Source organism: Pleurodeles waltl, chromosome 8 (genome assembly GCF_031143425.1).
Source record: "Pleurodeles waltl isolate 20211129_DDA chromosome 8, aPleWal1.hap1.20221129, whole genome shotgun sequence".
NCBI classification, from domain to species: Eukaryota; Metazoa; Chordata; class Amphibia; order Caudata; family Salamandridae; genus Pleurodeles; species Pleurodeles waltl.
The window spans coordinates 855,600,501-855,622,393 of record NC_090447.1 but is presented as its reverse complement, the minus strand read 5'-3'; positions in this window follow the sequence as shown (position 1 = coordinate 855,622,393).

Here is a 21,893-nt window from a genome sequence, read left to right as displayed (position 1 = left end):
CTGGCTCCTTCTAAGTGGCAGTGGGCTTGGCAGCAGGAATGTCTCAGTCAATGTTCTCAATAATGCTGACCAGAGTGTTGTCTTCCCTGATTAAACACATGCGCACCTACATCATTTTCCCCCAGGTGGAGGATTTGGCCACAGTGAACGCTGATTTCTATGCAATGGGACATATCCCCAACATTATTGGGGCAATTGATGGTACACATATAGCATTTGTACCCCCCGGCGAAATGAACAGGTGTTTAGAAATCGAAAGAGCTTTCACTCGATGAATGTACAGATGGTGTGCCTGGCGGACCAGTACATCTCCCACGTCAATGCAAAATATCCTTGGTCTGTGCATGATGCCTTTATCCTGAGGAATAGCAGCATCCCTTATGTGATGGCTCAACTCCAGAGGCACAGGGTGTAGTTAATATGTGAACACTGGTTCCCACCCAGTGGATGTTGGTGTATGCGTATGGTGTGGGCCCTAAGGGTTGGTGTGTGGCTAACAGTTGTCCCTCAATACTTGCAGGTGACTCTGGTTACCCCAACATCTCATGGCTACTGACCCCGTGAGGAATCCCAGGACAAGGGCAGAGGAACGTTACAATGAGGCACATGGGTGAACAACAAGAATTATAAAGAAGACCTTTGGCCTCCTGAAGGCCAGGTTTCGTTGCCTCCATCTAACAGGTGGATCCTGGAACTACTCACCCAAGAAGGTCTGCCAGATCATTGTGGCATGCTGTATGTTGCACAACCTTGTCCTAGGTTGTCAGATGCCTTTTCTGCAGGAGAATGAGGCTGGAGATGGCCGTGTGGCAGCAGTGGACCCTGTGGACAGTGAAGATGAGGAGGCAGAGGATGAGGATGAGGACAACAGAAGTGAAATAATTTGTCAATACTTCCAATGACACACAGGTAAGACAGTGTAACTTCACATTTAATTGACAGTTTTGTGTTTGACATTGTCATTGGCAGGCTGATTTTCCCACTTATATGGCCACTCACTGTATTCTTTGGAATCTTTATTTGCAGATATTTGTGCCCCACTATCACTCCTGGTGTGTTGACAGCAGCCAGCTACAGGTCATTTGTATGTATACATTTCTGTACAGTTGATTTTGAATGTTTCAATCTTGTTAAACGAATACATACTTAAATCATTTCACATACTCCATACTTTTTTCAAAGGGTGTTTATTTCAGTGCTAAGAGGTAGAGGAGGATGTGCAATGGGCTGGAGGATGATGAAGGAAAGTCCAGATTGGAGTCCAGTCTATTTGTATCACAGGTGCATTGTCCAAGGGGCATAGGAAGTGGAGCAATGGTAGTTCAAGGTGGACAGGGTGACAGAGTGGGACACAAGGGCGACAATCCGGAGAGTCTTATTTTCTGGCAGGGGTCTTGGCAATAGTCTCTGGCTTCTGCCTCGATCGCAGGGAACGTTTGCGGGATGGTTCACCATCTGCAGGGGGAGGGGTGCTGGTGGCCTGTTGGTCCTGTGGCTGGGCCTCCTGTCCACTAGCGGCAGTGGAGGTGGAGGGCTGTTCATCTGTTTGGATAGTAGCAGAGGCCCGGTGGGGTGCCACTGCCTCCCTCATAGTGTTGGCCATGTCTGCCACCACCACTGCAATGGAGACCAGGGTGGTGTTGATGTCCTTCAAGTCCTCCCTGATCCCCAGATACAGTCCCTCCTGCATCCGCATGTTCTCCTGTGACTTGTCCAGTATCTGGCCCATCATCTCCTGGGAATGGTGGTATGCTCCCAGGATCGCAGTGAGTGCTTCCTGGAGAGTCGGCTTCCTGGGCCTGTCCTCCCCCTGTCGCACAGCATTCTCCCAGCTTCCCTGTTGTCCTGTGCCCCTGTCCCCTGAACCGTGTGCCCACTGCTACTGACCCCTTATGGGGTAGCCTGGGGTCCCTGTAGTGGTGGACATACTGCTGATTGATGTGTCCTGGGGACAGAGGTATGGGCCCGCTGGGTGGGTGCTGTGGTGGTATTTCCTGAGGGGGGAGGCTCTGTGGTGTTGTGAGAGTGTCCCTGGGTAACCAACTGTCCGGAGATCCCTGATGGGCCAGGTTGGCCATCCAGGCGAGCAGAGCTGCTGTCATCAATGTGGGCCTCTTCTGGGGGGGACTGGATGTTGCTGGCACCTCTTCTCCGGTGACATTGGCTCGGGGACCTGTGGGGATGTAAATGCAGTGTTATTGTTTCTGCGTGTGACATCATGTGCATGGGTGTGTTGCCCTCTAGGGTTGTTGTTGCCCTGGCAGATTTGCCTTTGAGTGAGTAGCTATTTGGTGGGTTAGGTGATTCTCTCCAGTGTGCATGCAGTGGTGATAGGTGTCCATGCAGGTCTGTGAGGGGTGTCCATGCATTGGTGTTACATGCAGGGCTTGGTATTGGGATGAGTGGGTTGCGATGGTGGGGTATGTGGGAGGTGGTGAAGTGATGGGAGTGAGGGTACGGGTGGGGGTTTGTGATGGCATGCAGGGGGGGGTGATAGTAATAGAGATTTGACTTATCAGAGTCTAGTCCTCCTCCCACTCCTGCCAGGCCCTCAGGATGCATTATTGCCAAGACTTGCTCCTCCCATGTTGTTAGTTGTTGGGGAGGAGGTGGGGGTCCACCCTTTGTACAGCTAGTTGGTGTATTGCTGCTGTGGAACGCTTAGGTCATTCCACCTCTTCCTGATGTCATCCCTTGTTCTGTGGTGCTGTCCCACGGCATTGACCCTGTCCACAATTCTCCGCCATTGCTCCATTTTCCTAGCAATGGATGTCTTCTGTACCTGTGATCGAAATAGCTGTGGCTCTACCCAGATGATTTCCTCCACCATGACCCTCAGCTCCTCCTCAGAGAATCTGGGGTGTCGTTGTGGTGCTATGGGTGTAGTGCGAGTGGTGTGGGTGAGGGTGAGGGTGTGTGGGGTGATGTGTTGGGGTGTGTGATGTAAGGTGTGTGGATGGTGTATAGGTGATGTTGTTATGTGGCTCTGGTTGTGTGTGTGCTCTTGCTGTCTCTCTCTGGTGGCAATTCTTTCTAGCCGTAAAGGGTTGTGGGTAGTGTGGGTGTGTGTTTTATAGTGGTGTGGGTGTGTAGGTGTGGTGCGTGTATGTGTGTCAGGTGTGTGTATTTTGAATTGACCAATGTAGTGTTGTTTTGTTTGTGTGTATATATTTTGAGCACAGCGGTATGTACCGCCAATGGTTTACCGCCATTGAATGCCGGTGATTTGTGCGTCATAATGCTGTGGGCGTAGTTCTGTTGGCGTAACGGTGTGGGTTTTGCTACTGCCAGTTTATCGCCGTTGACCTTTCTGACCTTTGGCCTGGCGGACTTGTGTGTGTGGCTGTACAGTGACAGATTGGTATGTGTGTGTTATAATATGGTTGGTGGCTATCCGCTGCGGCGGCGTTATGTTGGCGGCAGTTGGCATGGCGGTAATCGGGATTTACCGCTAATATCATCATGAGGGCCTTAATGTTGTCTACTTGCCAAATAATTGTCTCTTTAACTGGGGGTTTCCTTCTTCCATATTTTCAAAAATCTTCTTGGCATGGCTATATCTAACATGTCTCAGCCACCTCCTTTCTTGGATAAGGTAGGAATGCCCACTTTTTTATGGAATAAGTGAGTGAAATCTTTTGAATCTCACTTAACAGCCCGAGGGGGAGTTAGCTTTTCCTTATTTTGTAAGCAACACATTTTGGTGCATAACTTGGTAATACAAGGAAGAAAGATTTTTGATGAAATACCAGAACTTTACAGTGGTGAGGGAGAAACAGGAGAAGGTGAAGATATATACCAAACTACTAAAAAAAATGGAGTAGCACACATTTTTCTCTAGAGCACAAAGTAAAATGAAAAACTGGTTTGATATGACTCACTGTTAAGGAGATTAACTGCCATATTTGAGTTTGGGTCTTTGGCAGATTCCTTGTTTAGGGATCAACTTGTCAGATGTACTAATGATACTAAAGCACTAGAAAAACTGTTAGCAGAAAATGCGGCATTACCAGGTGCCATAAATATAACTAACAGTATAGAACACACTGCCACATGTATCAAAGAAATGAAGGTGTTCAATGAATTACACAAAGTATCTACAGAGGTAAATAATGCAAAGACACCATTGATGATGCACACAAGATAACGAATACACAAATACATAAACAGGAAGCTAAAACAGAAAACATGGAAAGATTAAGGTGTTATACATGTGGAAATAACATTCACTTGACCAGCAAGGGGTGTGGTATGCAGGAACTGTAATAGGAAGGGATATTTCATAAAAAGGCTATAGCCATACTAATAAGAAAAATATTCACCTTCTCATTGCAGAAAAAGTTGAGAAGGAAACGTTTGTGTTCCATATGGATACTATTCTAAAAGATAATTAATTTAATTACCCTGCATGTAATATTGATTTAAATAAAGTTAAGAACAGAAGTGTACGCAGACTTATGTTCTCCTTACACATTAATTGAATAAAAGGAATTTAATGACAAATTTAAGGAGAAGCGTTACACATTGGAATCACCATATGTAAATCCAGGTTAACTTAATAAATATTCTGTGCCATTGGTTGGGACGTTAATAATTCATATCACCTTCAAAGACAGAATGACTGTAGGCAAAGTTTATATTACTAAAAGGGGGGCATGTTTGTTGTGGTGAAAACATGAGAAAGGCCTAGAAATCAACTTTGCTCCCAATAATGAAGAGAAAGTTTTACAGGTGGACAGGTAGGTTACTAGTATGTAAAGAGTTCCCAGATGTGTTCTGTGAAGAGTTAGAACTATAAAAAAGTAATATATACATTTAAGCTAAAACATAATGCGATTCCTGTGGCCCATAGGTCCAGACCAATTTCTTTGATTTTGAGAAAGCCATTGGTGAATGAACTGGATAAACTGGAATCATGAGGTGTCACTGAAAAAAATGAATGTTTAGAATGGCTAGTCCAAATAGTTATCTCCTCCAAGGATGGACCCAAAAGCATTCATCTTTGTGTAGACCTAAGATTGACGAAATGCTAAATCTGCTCCATGATGCTAAACATTTAGGGGCATATTTATACTCTGTTTGCTCTGAAATTGCATACTTTTTTAAATGCAAATTCAAAACAAACTTAACTCCATATTTATATTTTGATATTTTTCTGTCTAGCATCAAAATATTTGAGTTTGCACCATTTTTTTGTATGCACCATTTTTTTGTATGCATGAACCGACTTTGCGTCAATGAGATGCAAGGTAAGCGTTCCCATCCAAAAAAGGAAGCTATACCCATAGCGCCATATTTGTCCCCTGTTCTAAAATGATGCACGGTTGGGAGGTGGACACAAATAATGGTGTTTAGCATGCTTAGCACCATAATTTAATGCCTGGGTCAAACCAGGCGTTAGGGGACCTGTGGACCTATTTCCTTTGTCAAACACCATGGAATGAGTCCACAGGTACCCACCCCAAGTGCCAGGAACACCCCCACCCACACCAGAGGGTTGGGGACACCATCCCAGATAAGTATAGGTAAGTATTTTTGTTATATTTTTTTAAGTACTATTGGGGGCCCTAACAAAGGGGCCCCCTGCATGGCACTAGGTGCAATGACTGTGCCCAGGGGGCCTAGGTCCCTTATGCTGGCCGTTGGGCAGTGGGCATGACTTCTGTCTTTTCTGAGACAGGAGTCATGTTTTAGGATGGTTATGCACCTGGAAATTATGCAAGGCTGGTTAGCATCATTTGTTTTGCTGCTAACCAGCCTAACGTAATTTACCACCCCCAGCCCTCCCCAGCTAGCGTAATTTTTGTTGACACTAGCCCAAGCTTAGTGACGGCTTGTGCCATTCCATAAATATGGTGCCTGGCCGGTGCTCAGGAATGGTGCAAAACGGCAGTAAACTTTTTGGTGCAAAACTGCGTTTTTGAGAATTTATTGATTTATTATAGATTTTCATTTTCAAAAATGGTTGAGGTTAGATTTCAGTTGTTTTTAAACTTACTTGTGAAGGTGTCTTTTTCTTTTCTAAATATATATCTATATATATATATAAATATATATATATATCTGCATAAAACTTGGCAATTTTTTTGATAAATTGTACTCGTGATCAAGGAGCAGGAGCTCTGAAACGCATTGAGGTTTTCTACCATTTGGAATTAAATAAGGCATGCTGAGGAATATAGCTGTGGTACGAAGTCTACTTTTCAATTATATTTGATTAGCAGGCACCGGAGTTTTTAGGAATATGTATATATATATATATATACATATATATATATAAAATATCTAGTGGCAGTCACCACTAGGTAGTTATAGTTACGACCTAATTGCTATAGATTTTTTTTTTTACTTGCCTATATCTTTGGTGCTGGTTGACGAATCTTCATGAAATGTTACCCGAGGTGCGAGTTATAGTTACCTTAGGGTGCGAGTTATAGTTACTTGAAATCATTTTGTCATCAATAATTTTATTGCAAATGTTGCAGGGATAGTAATAATGATGCCATAGAAGATGCCATGAATGATGTAATATGTGGGGTAATTGGCTATGAAGGGTGAAGGAGCAAGTTATAGTTCCCTTTGGGCACAAGTTATAGGGCCTGATTATGAGTTTGGTGGTCCGTGAACCACCATGGCTGTGGCAGTGGTCTGCCCGCCGCCGGCTTGGTGGTTGGACATCATATTACGATGCATATGGTTCCATAGACCAAGACAGCTGCAGTCCCCCTGGCACTGCCAGGCAGCGCAGGCTGCCACGGTGGTGAGAAAGGCCAATGAGGCCATTGGAGCCAGTGTTTCTGCAGGACATATTATGATGTTGCCTTCCACCAACGTGACTTTGGCGGTCCAACCACCACGTCCCAGCTGGCAGCAACAGACGAAAATGCTACAACTCACCTTCAGGTAGCGTCACATGTCCTCTGCTGCCATGGAGCCAATCATACACGTCCTAATGCTGCTCATAGATGGAGCACAAAATCCATGCTGCCGTGGATGCAACCAATGATAAGACCACACACCTACTCGTGTTCCGAAATTCAATAACCTATCGAAATGCTGCAATCCACCTGGTATGTGGGTTAGCTACAAGGACCAAGTACACTTTTTTATGTCCTGGATCGGAGTCGTTCAAAGTAAATGATACATTCACAGCCACATGACGTCCCCTTTGGGCAGGTCACTGACACTGCACCGCCACACTCCACAAAATTACACATGTCTGCTCATCCCAGTTCCAGGGACAGTGAAATGTACAGAGCACTGTGTCACACAACAGCAACAACACATCAACTTCACACCTTCCATGAAACATCCCTGTAATGGACCCACGCATATCACCCACATTGCAACACAATGGGAGGTCAATGGGGTGAACAACATTTTGTGAAACAAATATCCAAAGCTCACAATGTAAGCAATAGCTACACATACCTACACATACCTACAATAGTAGGGCAATGGCAAGTTCAGTTCCACTGATTCCACAAAAGGTCATGCATCCAGTAATCTTCATATGCCCAATGCCACATCATGAAGAAATCATGGCCAAATAATCCAGCCATGTTGCTGAAAGAAGTGCAGTAGCTGGAAGAAGGTGACACAGAAACATCATATTACACTGGAAAAAAATCAACATTGGTGATATCACTACATGTACATTGTTTAAATAGACTCTTGGAGGTTGTACTAATGTTGCTCAGATGGATAACACATCTTGCACAGAAATGTACACTGGAGACAAGTTGGGCTTAATGTCAGGGAGATTTGTCTACAAAATCCACACCATAATAAATCAGATAGCTTTTGGGAAATCACCTCTCTTGATTCGTACTCCTGATAATACCATAATGTGATTGCATCAGTAGAAGCCAGTAGTCCTTAGGTTGTTGTTTAGGACCAGGGATTCTCAAGTACCTGCAGAAGGCTCTTAACATGTTGCTCACTGTCTCTTTTTGTCATGCAAACACAGATAACCATGGGTAAATGTTTGTACACAACCACAAATGATTCCCACATTACTGCAAGTCATTACCTAATGTATATCAATACTTAGGTAATGAACCTTCACCATTTAACATGTGCTAAGCACTTTGCTAAATAATTCTACATCAGTGGCATGGAAATGCACATTGCGGGTAAAAATTGGAGTCCTGTCTGTCATGTCCTTCACTACTACTGCAGTTGTACATGCCAAATTGCACGCAATGACGGGGAGGGTATGTGTGAGCCACCCATCAAAAGTGACAGACTCCTGTCTGTGGCAACTTGAACTGTAGCCCCACAACATATGGCGAATTCCAAATACATGTCAGCATGCACACATATGCGAGGGAAGCAGACATCATCCCATGAAGACAGGTAGACCATGCATGAAACAGCAGTGAACATGATATGCAAAAGTGAAAGGTACACATGCTAACAAGTAGGCACAAGGAATGGTGGCAACAGTGATGTCACTACAATCATGTCACTGGACATTCACTACTTACCAAGGGAAAGTATTTACCTGTGACTGCACCCAAAGAGCAATGTATGCTCTCTCACATGTATAATGGCCACCTTCACATGACAGACAGTAATGAGGCACCAGCACTTGTGACACACTGAAGGCACGTGGCCTGTGGGGGACAGATGCTAATATGCTCACTTGAGCAGACACATGGCTGAGGACAGTGATCTATTACTTCATGTTGTTTTGGCTGTCACACTAGAAAGAAGTTGACTGTTGTGTACAAATTACACCCACAACAACAACATAATGACCTGATTGATCACTGTAATCAGCCTTGTGTTGGCCCTGGAGAGATAATTGATTGTGGACTGTACTCGGTTGTGTCCTACGCCACTGGGCTAATAGGCAAAGCACATCAGCATGCACCAACTTCAATACCGACACAAACAATTACTTATCATATGTATCACACATGGCCCATCCCCAATCTTCAGGGGGATATGGCAGAACCTAACACATTAACTTGACAATGTAACAGGCAGGAATGTGCCCTGGACTCACCACCTTGTGGCTGCTGTGCTCCCCTGAAATGCCTATCTAGCTCGGGGTAGGCCGACACCAGAATGTGGGCCATTAGGGAGAGCTCAAGCGTCGACGTGCTCCCCACCCACATTGGGAGGACAGTCCCAGCTGGACCTCTGCGATCTTCCGGGCCCAGCATCTCAGGTCCTCCCACCTCTTCCAACAATTGGCGCTCTACCGGCTATGGACCCCCAGGTTCCTCACTTTCCGACTGATGGCTCTCCAAATCCACTTCTTCCGATGGCTGTTGACCTGTATGGATGCAAGAAACAAGTAAAAGAGTTACAAATGTATGTTTTTGCCCAACTGGTTGTGTCACACACATTTCAGAAAGACAAAGCACAAAACTGTGTAATTGTCAACACCCCAGAAGTGTAAAGCACACATACTGATAGGTACAGGGACATGACTACACACTTTTGGATACATCTGAAGACGAACCCACTGCCCTGCTCATAGCCTACACTGACTAAGCAAGCCTATTGACAACAGGTAGCCTAGACTCAAGCAACATGTACTGTACTGTGAGCCACAATGAAACACAACACACCATTGTGGCCTTCTGAAGGGTAAACTCCTTGGGCCTATCTGGGCAACAACATTTACATTCTGCAACATTGCCTCCCTGCATACAGTCCCTACAGGCAACTTCCATAGTACAGACTGCACTCTGAGACTTGAGTGGCAATGAAAGAGCTGCCATGGGGGGCACGTAAAGTCTCTTCCCTATGTATGTGTGGACATTTGGCCTACCCAATGTAGACTCATGCCACTTCAGGGTAGGTTTGTGTGGAATGTACGTATAACACGGAACACACTTTTGACAATATATGGCAAACCTACAGAGTTGGAATCCAACATACAAAGATGTGTTTGGTCTTATGTTTGCATACAACCAAGCTAATGAGTCACATTTCATGCCCTCCCTGGAATCATCTAACTATCTGCATGGTAGGTTTGTCACTTGTGCAATGTGCCTGTACTGAACAAATATGACTTATGTAAAGGTGATAGCAGAGCTGTTGGAGTAAGGAACCTGTCATAAGTCAATGACAATGATGCAAAATGCAAAAATGTACTAGGTCAGGGATTTACCTCAGTACCCATTCCTAATCTATTCAATAGACAAAGGCCTTCAGGACAAGTCTTGCCGCTGGAGCCTCATTTTGGCCAAATGCCATGATCTGCAGGTCTAGAGGGAGTGGGCACACTGCTAAAGTTGCACAGTCACAGTGGCTCTCCCACAGCATGGAGTACGTTCCATACTGGGAGATGCCTTTCACGGGTCCTGGTCTCTGCAGGCTGAGCATACAGAACCTATTTGACACTCACATTTCCATCACTTACATCCATGACAGTACATCATGTGGCCATCATCAATGTGGCTTGTGGCTTGTATGGCACTCTGAAGGGCACAGAGGGTTTTTATATGCTCCCAAACAACAGTTTGGCAAGGCGAGATGTGGGCTGAATGATCTGTAGCACTATAGACATTGCTTAAAAGATCCTCAAATGAGTCAAACAATACAGTATATATACTTAGCTCATGCTGTCATGCACAGATATGTTGTTTGACATACATTTACAACCATCATATACAAAGATATGCCATTGTATGGGTGTAAAGTATGCTAGGCCAGATATATGAATGCAACACAAGGATGATCTAGGCCATAACATACATTACACAACACAATGCTAATGTGCAATGCATAGAGTACTTTGCTCCACTGCTTCCACCATCCGCATCCCATTTATGCCATAAAAAATGTGGCAACAGGAACACAAAAAGTTTAACTGCCGCACAGATGCACATGGTAGCCTGTTTGAGGAGGGAAAGAATGGTGTTGAACATAGTCACATATGTCTATGAGGTTTTTACCGGCTCCTCTAGTGAGCCATAGAGCTGACCATACAACGGAAGGACCTCTCTACAAGCTTTTCTAGCTCCTCTAGAGAGAAGGGAGAGACTCTTTCACCTACTTGGCTTGGCATGATTGCTCCCAGATGCAGCACACAGCAGCTGAAGTGGTGGAGGTGTTTATGGCAGCAGTGTCAGGAGTCAAGGGAGTGAATTGCTAAACGCAGAGTACATGTATGCCAAGTAGGTGGTCATCATCAACGACAGCCACAGCCATTGGCCTGCAACCGTCACCGGCAACAACATTAACCTATGGCTGTGTCTGCCACGGTTGGAACCGTCCACTGCGTGGTTAACTGCCGCCACTGGCCGTGGGCAGTTCTTAATGTCCAGTGAAGTACGTCAGGCTTCTGCCATTTTGGCGGTTGGAAATACAGTATTGAGCTCTGATAAATATCACCACACCAATATTTGTGTCAGATAATCACAAACATTCTTAAGCAGCCTTGTTGTGTAGGATCTACCACACAATCACCAGTGTAGTGTGTTGCTGGGCACAAATGGTGTACTACAGCTGTGCACTGTCCAGCGCCGCTGACTATATTTTTGGTGTTCGGAACAGACTGTTAAATTTTGAAGGGCATTTGAGGAGCAGATAGTTGGGTGTTGTCCAAATCCATGTTGTCAACACATATGTTGACCACCATGAGGGGTCACATTTGACCCTTGTGTAGTTGATAGCTGTGATGTGTACTGGGTCAAATGTATTTCCAGTCAGAAATGCGTTGTCACCTGATTTTGTTGCTATTCATCATGTATGTTGGTATGAACACAGTGACTAATGCTCCAACTCATGTATTTTCACAAATAGATACCCTCTGAATAAGCAAGCAATTGCGGAGTTATGTTGTCAGTTGGAGCCAGATCTGCTGCCTGAAGACACCAGTCCAACATGCATGCCACCCATTGTTCAACTCATGCAGAATAATACTTCCTGGCCACGGGTCCTTCCAATGTACAGTGGCCATATCTGGTGGTATGTCCCAACCTATGTTAAGTGTTGTGTTAAGAGATGTCCCATCAGCAATGGTGAAACACATTGAGACCTATGTCAGGTTCCCCAGACATTAGGATTCAGCCAATGGGAAGGCTGTCTTCTATGGTTTTACTCATCTCTCACATGTGGAGGGAGCCACTGATGGTAAACAGGAGGCCTTGGTGCCACAGCAAGCCAGTAAGCAAGTTCATTGCAACAGGAAACACTTCCATTCCATCAACGTGCAAGTTGTCTGCTTGTCGGATCTCTACAACTCAAATGTCTGTGTCCGATTCCCAGGTTCATTCCATGATTCCTTTGTAATGCAGAACCGCACCATACCCCAGCTGGTGTCACAACTGCAACCAAAGATGACCTGGATGGTTGGTAAGTCATATTTGTCCTGATTTTGTGTGTGACATGGCAGGTGCTCCAACCATGAAGTGAGTGACTCATTGTTGCACTTATGTCTCATTTATAAAGAGGAGACTCAGCATATCCAAACTGTCCTTGTTTATTGATGCCACTGAGGAATTCAACTACGCCAGGGGAAGTCTGCTTTAATGAGGCCCATGGAAGAACACAATGAACAGTGGAGCGGGCTTTTGGGCTTCTGCATGCCAGGTTTCACTGTCTGGACAGGACTGGCAGAGCCCTCCTCTACTCTTCTGGGAAAGTGTGTCAGATCACTGTGGCAGGCTCCATAGCATTGCCCTGCAGAGGAATATCCCTTTCATCCCAGAGGATGGGGAGCCTGCAGTGCCACCGGGTGAGAATCCTGAAATGACCAAATTAAGATGATAGTGGTGAAGAGGAAGAGCTGACTTGCGACAAGATCTCACTGACAGCTTCTTCTCATGATTGTAAGTATGTCATGTGATGCCATTACTTTAACTGTACAATAAACTAAAGTTGTAATAATATGTGGAGTTAATTTGTGGAAATAGTTAGGGAGCTGATGCTCCGGCAAAATCAGCCAAAGGGTGTTTGATGAGGTAGCTTTTGGCACATCCACATCTTGATGATGTTGCTTTGTTGGAGTCAAATTTATTGTAATGTACTTTGTTCTCCATATGCTTTCTATGTGACTTGTGTCATTTATATGTTTTCATACCTATACTCCTTGTTTAGTTCTTTGTTCATGTACCTTCACCATGACATCTTCATGTGGGCATTTAAGAGTTGCGACATTGGCAGGTAAGTGATACCGTTGGGACATACAAAGTGAACATGGATTATTGCTGGGGATATAGGTCACATACTTTGGGTGTCAAGACAGCTTGCACAGTGATAGGATGGACGTGCAGAGGAATCCATTGGAGATCACGTGGTGGCCCTGATGCATCATGTGTGTCATCATGTGGTCAGAAAATATGCAGTTGTAGGCCAAATTCATGTTAGTTTCCCTTCACATTGGCTAAACATTCTTTTTGTATGAACTGTATGTAGCTGTTGATATGTTTCATCATTGTAGGCCAAAGTGCCTGTGGCAAATCAGTGACATTTGTTTGTAACTTACCACCATATGCAGATGCACTGGATTATAATGACCCTGTGATCAGAAACTGTTGTATTGCCATCTTGTCTGAGTCTTGCATTTATATGATGTTGGATTAGTTTTGTTTGGTAGGCGATATAATTCCAGCTGATGACATAAACCACTTTAATGCCTATTCTACAGGATAATACCTGATAAATCCATTCCTTCCATGGTCTGGAGGTCTGTACCTGTAAATTTGATCATTTACCCAGTATGATTCAATGATGTATGACTTGCTATGCTTTAGACATATTGACAGCCTATTCGCTGAACAATGTAATAACATTTCTTTTTTGAAAAGATACTTATCCCTGCTTGCACAAGTACATTAGACCATCATTGTATGGGCCACATGTTTTGACATAGCTATATAGCTAAATGTGAAATTTAAGACAGCAGACAATAAGTTTGTGAAAGGTGAATGTATTTCAATGGTACTACATGCAAAAATATTTGTGGCAGAAAGAAACAAAAATGTAAAGTGAAAGGGGTCAGTCATGGTGAATAAAATCATTGGAGTAGATGCCACACCACTGGAAGTCCAAAGTCAAGAGTATTTCTCACTTTGGAAATGGAATGTGGCTCAGGATCAGTCCACAGAGTGTATGCGTGACACACAAAGGAGGACATTAAGGAAGAGGTTTATTGCTGGCAGTGTTGGGTGCATTGCCATCTGCATCTCCTGGATTCTTGCATGGACATCCCCGCTTGTGAGAGGGGTGGTTGCTACAGAGGCAGGGGTTGCCTATTGTGATTGTGCCTCTGGTAGGTCTTCCCTTCCTGTGGCACCAATGTACATGAGCCTGATCTTGTTCACCAAAAGGAAAGGGGAGATTGGGTTGGAAAAGCCCTGCTCAGGGTTGTATGAATGTCCCTCAGCATCCCTGTTACCAATCTGCTGATGTAGCTTAAGGCCTTTGGAATACTTGGTGTACTGACTTGGTAAGGTGTCATTCCTGTCCTAATTAGTTTCATTTTGGGATGCCAGGTCAAGATGGAGCCAGTTAGACACACACATCTCTGAGTTGAGCATGATCTGTATATTGCTCACTCCCCGGTAGTAAACTTAATTTGGAAGTTCACTAACAGATATATTTGGGCAAGTGAACACTGGGCTTTTGTTTGGAGTTACCGTAACAGGGCCTATTGGGCTTTGCAGTCAGGTCAACACCTCTATTTCACATCACTTGACAAATGGCATACTACGAGGTGAGTAAACTTAATTTGAGGGTGCACACACAGGTGTCTTTGGACAAGTGAACACTGGGCTGGTATTTGGAGTTAGAATAAAAGGGCCTATTGGGCTTTGCAGTCAGGTCAATCCCTTTACTTCCCAACACTTGAAAAAAAGCATACTACCAGGTGACTAAACTTAATTTGAGTGTACACACAACCACAGGTGTCTATGGGCAAGTAAACTCTAGGCTGGTGTTTGGAGTTACAGTAAGAGTGTCTGTTGGGAGTTGTAGTCAGGTCACTCCCCCTACTTCCCAACACTTAACAAATGGTATACTCCTAGATGAATAAGCTTCATTTAGGAGTTCACTAATAGATTTATTTGGGGAAGTGATCACTGGGCTGGTTGTTGGAATTAGAGAAACAGGACCTATTGGACTTTGCAGCCAGGTGAATTCCTCTACTCCCCAACACTTGACAAATGGCATGCTATCAGGTAAGTAAATCTCATTTGAGGGTACACACACAGGTGTCTTTGGGCAAGTGACAACTGGGCTTGTGGTGGGAGCTACAGTAACAGGGTCTCCTGGACTCGGAGTTGTAGTCAGCTCACTCCCTGTACTTTCCAGCACTTGACAAATGGTATACTTCCAGATCAGTAAAGTTAATTTGAGAGTTCACTAACAGATGTATTTGGGAAAGAGAGCACTGGCCTGATGTTTGGAGTTAGGGAAACATGGCCTATTGGGCCTTACAGCCAGGCCAAACCCTTTATTTCCCAAGACTTGACAAATGCCATACTACCAGGTGAGTAAACTTCATTTGAGGGTACACACACAGGTGTCTTTGGGCAAGTGAACAAGGGGCTGGTGTTTAAAGTTACAGTAACAGGGCCTCCTGGAAGTTGCAGTCAGGTCACTCCCTCTACTTCCTAACACTTGACAAATGGTATTCTCCCAGAGGAGTAAACTTCATTTGAAAGTTCACTAACAGATGTTGTTCGGCAACTGAACACAGGGCATTGGTTGGAAATAGAGAAACAGGCTGTATTGGACTTTGCAGCCAGGCCAATCCCTCTACTTTCCAACACTTGACAAATGGCATACTACCAGGTGAGTAAACTTCATTTGAGGGCACACACACAGGTGTCTTTGGGAAAGTGACCACTGAGCTGGTGGTTGGAGCTACAGTAATAGGGTCTCCTTGGAGTTGTAGTCAGGTCACTCCCTCTACTTTTCTAAACTTGTCAAATGGTACACTCCCAAATGAGTAAACTTCATTTGAGAGTTCACTAACAGATGCATTTGGGAAAGTAAATACTCAGCTGGTGTTTGGAATGAGAGAAACAGGGCCTATTGGGCTTTGCAGTCAGGTCAAACCTGTTACTTCCCAACGCTTGAAAAATGGCATACTACCAGGTGAGTAAACTTCATTTGAGGTTACACCCAAAGGTGTCTTTGTGCAAGTGAACACTCGGCTGGTGGTTGGAGTTACAGTAACCTGGCCTACTGGGCTTTGTAGTCAGGTCAACCCCTCTACTTCTCAACACTTGACAAATGGCATGTTACCAGGTTAATAAACTTCATTTCAGGGTACACATACAGGTGTCTTTGGGCAAGTGAACACTGTGCTGGTGTTTGGAGCTAGCGAAACAGGGCCTCCTGGGATTTGTAGTCAGGTTACTCACTCTACTTCTACCACTTGGCAAATGTTGGGTATTATATATCTGTTGCCAGACTGCATTTCGGTTGGAGCATACATTTGCATGCTGAAACATTCCATGAGTTCTGGGATGGCATTTTGTTACTGAAAGCCTTTAGGCACCACTCCAACTTATGGCATGTGATGGGCCTTGGTAGCTGTGAGGTTAGATCCAACATTCTACATTGATAGTCTTACATATCAGGTATTCTGGGTATTGAGTGCTGAGAGTTTATAAACAACATGGTGGCAAAAGCTGAGCTGTGAGCATGCATAACATTGAAATTTAGTGACAGTTTTTGTGTTGTAACTTACCAGATCTTGTTCCCCCAGGTATTCCTGTCAAGCCCTCAGGATGCAGAATGGCCAAGACCTTCTCCTCCCAGGGAAAGAGTTGTAATTGGGTACTGGGAGGGCCACCGCCAGCCTTGTTGGCCTCCATCTATTGCCTGGATGCCAGGACACACACCTTGCCCTTCAGGTTGTTTCACCTCTTCCTAATGTCCTCCTTTGTGGGCAAGGTGGTGTCTATAGCATTCACTCTGTCGATGATACTTTGCCATAGTTCCATTTTCCTACTGAAAGGAGTAGGCTGGACTTTTGTAGCTCTATCCATCTATTTCACCCACCATGACCCTCAACTCATCCTCTGAAAAACTGGGATTTTTTTGACGTGACATGGTGGAAAAAAAGTATAGGTGACAGTGACTCACTAAACAGGGGAAGTGCAAAATGGTGTGAATGGACAGTATGGCATGTGTTGGGTGATCAATGGGATGGTGAAAAATAGGGTTGCCTAATCTATATACTCAATAATTTTTAGTTGCTCTGGCTTCTGTGTTTTGTGATGGAAATGCAAAGAATTGTGTCGAGAGAAGGGGTGTGTTTTATAGTGTCCTTTGCAGGTGTGCCCACTGTGGCAATGTGTGTCAGATATGTTGTTTTCAAATTCATCCAATGTGCAGTTGTGAATTGCTTTGCTGACCACGAACTGTCTGCCACAGCGACTGTGTGCTTGGAATAAGCTTGGTGATACACATACATATATAAAGAAAAAAGGAATCCAGGTACCACCGTCACCGGTACCTGAAAAACCCACTCAACAGGCTTGTGAATCGTGATAAAGAAATTTAATGGCACTGCGTTTCGATCTCCCAGAGATCTTCCTCGCAGCTTATACGAATAATGTGCACCAACTCCCTTAAAAACACTTGAAATACCTTAGACATGGTAAAAGCATAGTAAAGACTGTGCACCAGCATGTTGATACTCGGGACCATGTCCATCTCATGTGTCCAAAGTCAGCATTGTCGGCAGCACATTTCAAACTTGGAGGGTCATGTGTGGTCAGATTTGGCCAGGGCACTGAGTGTCATGTAAATTCTACGGAGGAATTTGTAATGAAGAAGCTAATGCCTGTGGTTAGGGGATACTGTACGTGTCAGAAAGCAGCAAGTGTACCACACTTTGTTGAATAATGGATGCCCCAGCTCTGCCTCCCATGCCTCCTGCACCCTTCCATCCTGAACTGGAAAAAGAGCAAGGCAAGTGTGATATAACTTAGAGATTAGGTTGTGACTCGAGTCGGCAGACATGATCAGAGTAAGGGGTATGAAGTCTGCTGGTGCAAGGGGGTAGGTGGGAAGCAACATTCACAGTGAACTCTGCAGGCAGCTGAGAACAAAATGGTCCATGGTGGTCACTGTGTGGAAACAGGCATCACCAGTCCACGGGAACACATGGCAGTCAGGAAAAAGATCGCCATAGTGATTAGGGTTTAAGAGCAGAGGGTGGAGTGCACTAATTTTTCTCATGTGAGTGGAAGCCTCGGGTTATTCTCCAGGGGGAGGACTGATGAGTAGAGCAAGGTGCATGCTAGCAGGTGTACCACCTGGCACCATGCCTAGCAAGCTGTGACCAGGGGTTGAACATCTGTGGGGTCTAGTGGGATGCCAGACGGGAGCAGAGATCTCAGGCAGGTGGGAAATATTACTAGGGCTCTTTCAGGGATGGTTTATGGCAGGCACAAATCGGGTGGTACCAATAGTATGCATAATAGTACTGGGCGGTTAAGTAGTATGATTGAAAATGAGAAACACCAAAACCCCCAAACTCATAAGTAAGTGTCAGTATTCCCCAGCGAATGCGTGGGCGTTCACCAGCCCAGATCAGTCACGTCAGGGAGCCCCAAAGTGTTGTAAAGAAGGAGTTTGTCAGGGGGATTGGAAAATAGACGAACAAATACAAAAATTGAAGGAGTACTACTATTTTAATCAAGGCTATGCAACCTCCCTTGGACATGGGCAGGCAGATCCAACCATCTATCTGGGTGCTTAATTTATTCAATGCCAGACCATAATTGAGGCATTTTATTTGTTCATGAGCTCCGATTTGTTCTAGTTATCTAGAGCCCTAAAAATTTCCCAGATTGGCACTGGATCAAGATTGGCGCAGGGTGGTGAAGGAACAAAAGCATGTCATCTGCATAGAGGGAGATCAATAAAGGGCCTGTCTTGAACTGCAACCCCCTGTGTAGATCTCTGTTTTGTAAATGACGGACTAGAGGGTCCATTGCAATTATGAAGAGGAGGAGGGAAAGAGGACAGCCCTGTCTCATTCCTCTAGTAATAGGGAAATGCAATGTTAGTCTACTGTTGATGCAAAGGCGCGCATTCAGGAAGGATACAGCAGCAGCAGTATTAAGGAGAAGAAGCCTCAGGCATGCCCAGCTTGTAGAGAATGGCTTCTAAGAAAAGCCACTCCAGAGAGTCAAATGCCTTCTCCTTATCTAGTAGGGCTATTACTGCAGGGGTCTAGGGTGAGACTCTGTGGAGAGTAGCGAAGGCTGCTCAAAGGCTGATGGATGTCAATATGTGGGGTACAAAACCCAACTGGGCTGGCGATATAATCTCATCCAGGAGCAGAGACAACCGGTTAGCATGTAGCTTTGCCAGAATGTTGCTATCAAAATTTAGTAGGGACAAGGGTCTATAAGAGCCACAAAGTGTGGGATCCTCACCTGGTTTCAGTAGCAGTGAGATCACCACTTCCCGTAGCGTTGGTGGTACCACCCCAAGTTCCATGGCTTCTTGATACATATCGAGGAGGTGAGGGACCAGGAGGGTTTTGTAAGCTTTATAGAAGATACCAGTGAATCTGTCCGACCCTGGTGCCTTGGAGCCATCCAAGGCATCAATAGTGAGCAGGACCTCCTCTTCGGTAAAAGGTACTAAGGTATTGTTGCTGCGCTGAGCTCTGCCACACCATGGCCACCTGTTCAAGGTAGTGTAACAGCTTGGGAGTGCAGGAAGGGACACGAGCAGTACAGAGTTGAGTGTAGTATTTGAGGAGATGTGCCTGCATGTCAGAGGTCCCCAAGACCTGGTGCCATCGGGCAACCACAGTTCGGGGAGTTCAAGAGTGAACTGGGGGGGGGTCGAAGGAGGCATGCCAATGTGCGGCTAGGCCTATCCCCTTCACCATACCTACACACCCTGTCATATTTGCCCAGAAATTTGGTTTCACATTCTGCAAGTTCCCTGAACTCATCCATGAGCCAGGACCATCCCCATAAGAATGCTCCCCCAGCCCATGTGGCATTCCCTCGAACCAAGTCAACCAGCACCACTTCCACCCGGCCAATGTCCACCCGAATAGAGCGCAAGACCCCTGAGTGATCCTGCTCATGTAGGCCTTAAAGGACTGTGCAACATAATTCAGGTGTGTCAATGTTAGGGGTGTATATGTTGAGTAACACAACCTGGCAGCCCGCCAAGATGCTCCTCACAAGTAGAAATCTGCCATCTGGGTCTATATTAGTGTGCTGGTGGTGGAAGGGTAGGTTCCTATGGATTAGAGTGCAAAGCCTGCCGGAATAAGAGCTATAATTGGAAAAGGAGCAGTGTGGTCCCCCATGTTTAGTAAATGTATAGTTGGAGGTGGGAGGTATGTGGGTCTCCTGCAAAAATATTATCTGTGCACTGTGTCTAGTCAAGTACTGAAGGGTTATTGAGGCCTCAGATGTTCCAGGATAGGAGTGTAACATCCAAGGTCAGTTGTGGTTTCAACTGTGCGTCAGACATTTAGTCGATGAAGGATAGTGTGAAGGTGACGCATGTGTGTGCATGTGTTGGCATTGAAAAATCTAACATACAATACCAGAACTATTGGTATTCAAATGATCCCTAAGCCCCAGCCCACACCTGGCAAAAAAAGAGATAGATGACGCCCAGATTAAAACTAAATAAAATAAACCCAAAACATCATGTAACATGGTATCAACCATAGAGGGGTGATGGATCCTGAGTCTGATATATGTATACAAATGTAGGGTGCAGTTGAGAAGCCCAGGTTAGGGCATTCAGCATGATTGTGTAAAGCAAATGTCCACAGGGGGGCAGAAGGAAAATGTGTACCCAGTAGCAGGCCCCCCACCGCATAATCAGCATCTCTAATCTAAGTGCATGGCATGGAGAAGAGCTCCCATCTAGAACCACCGGGGATGTGTTTTGGGAAGTGGTCCGCTGTCAAGAAGTCCAAGTGCAGGGATGTTCTGGAGTATTTCTTGCATGTCTATCATGGTTTAAAACAAAATCATATTTTGCCCTAGCCTAGCGGAATACAGTATGCCATAGCGGAGTTTCCTGACTGCAGCCTTAGAATCCTGGATTCTCCACCCGGCCTCCTGCACTGCCACGGTGTAGTTGGAGAGTGAGGCACCCTGATTTTGAAGAGTGACCTTTTTTACAGGCCAGACGTAGTGCTGTGTCGCGGTCTCTGAAATTCAGAAGGCAGGTGATAATTGGGTATGGGGGAGCCCCAGGGACTGGACACGCCATTAATGACTGGTGGGCTCATTCTACCACGAATATGGATGTGAAGTTGGATTGCTCAAACAGGTCAGTAAGCAGGCGTTAAAGGAAAAGGTCCATTCATCCCATATTTGTTGATTCTGGAATCACAAGGATGTGGATTTTGTTTGGTCAACTGAGCGATTCAAGGTTTTAATTTTTTATTGCAACTAGCTATGGTGTAAACCTGGCGTCTATTGCCTTAAAGACAGTATGAAGCTCCATCATTATCGTTTTAGTGCTAATGAACAGATCAGTGTCTTCCCCCCTGTGGGTCTCTGTCTCCACCATCATGGACGATTCCTGTTGTGGTGGTTGTTTCTGCTTACCAAAAGCAAGTTTTCATTGCTTGGGATCCCCTTTTTCCAATATTTGTTTGTGGTTGGCATGAGGCATTCATAGGACCTGCATTTGAAAGAGATAACTAGTGGGTGGGGACCCAGTCTATCGCGGAGTTCTACAGCAGCCTCAATGAGTCACTCGAAAGATAGGCCCTGTTGAGTGTCACAGCAGCAGGCCCACCGGGACACAGTCAGCAGCCAATCAGGTTCCCCTGGGTCACTAATATTCCAGGCCGTGTTTCAAGTGTTATTTGTGCGCCTGGCACTGACATGGCATGGGGGCCATGCAAATCCCCCAGTAGCAGTGTGTATGCGGGGAAAGTGTCCATTGGAGGGTGAGATGCCTGCTGCCAA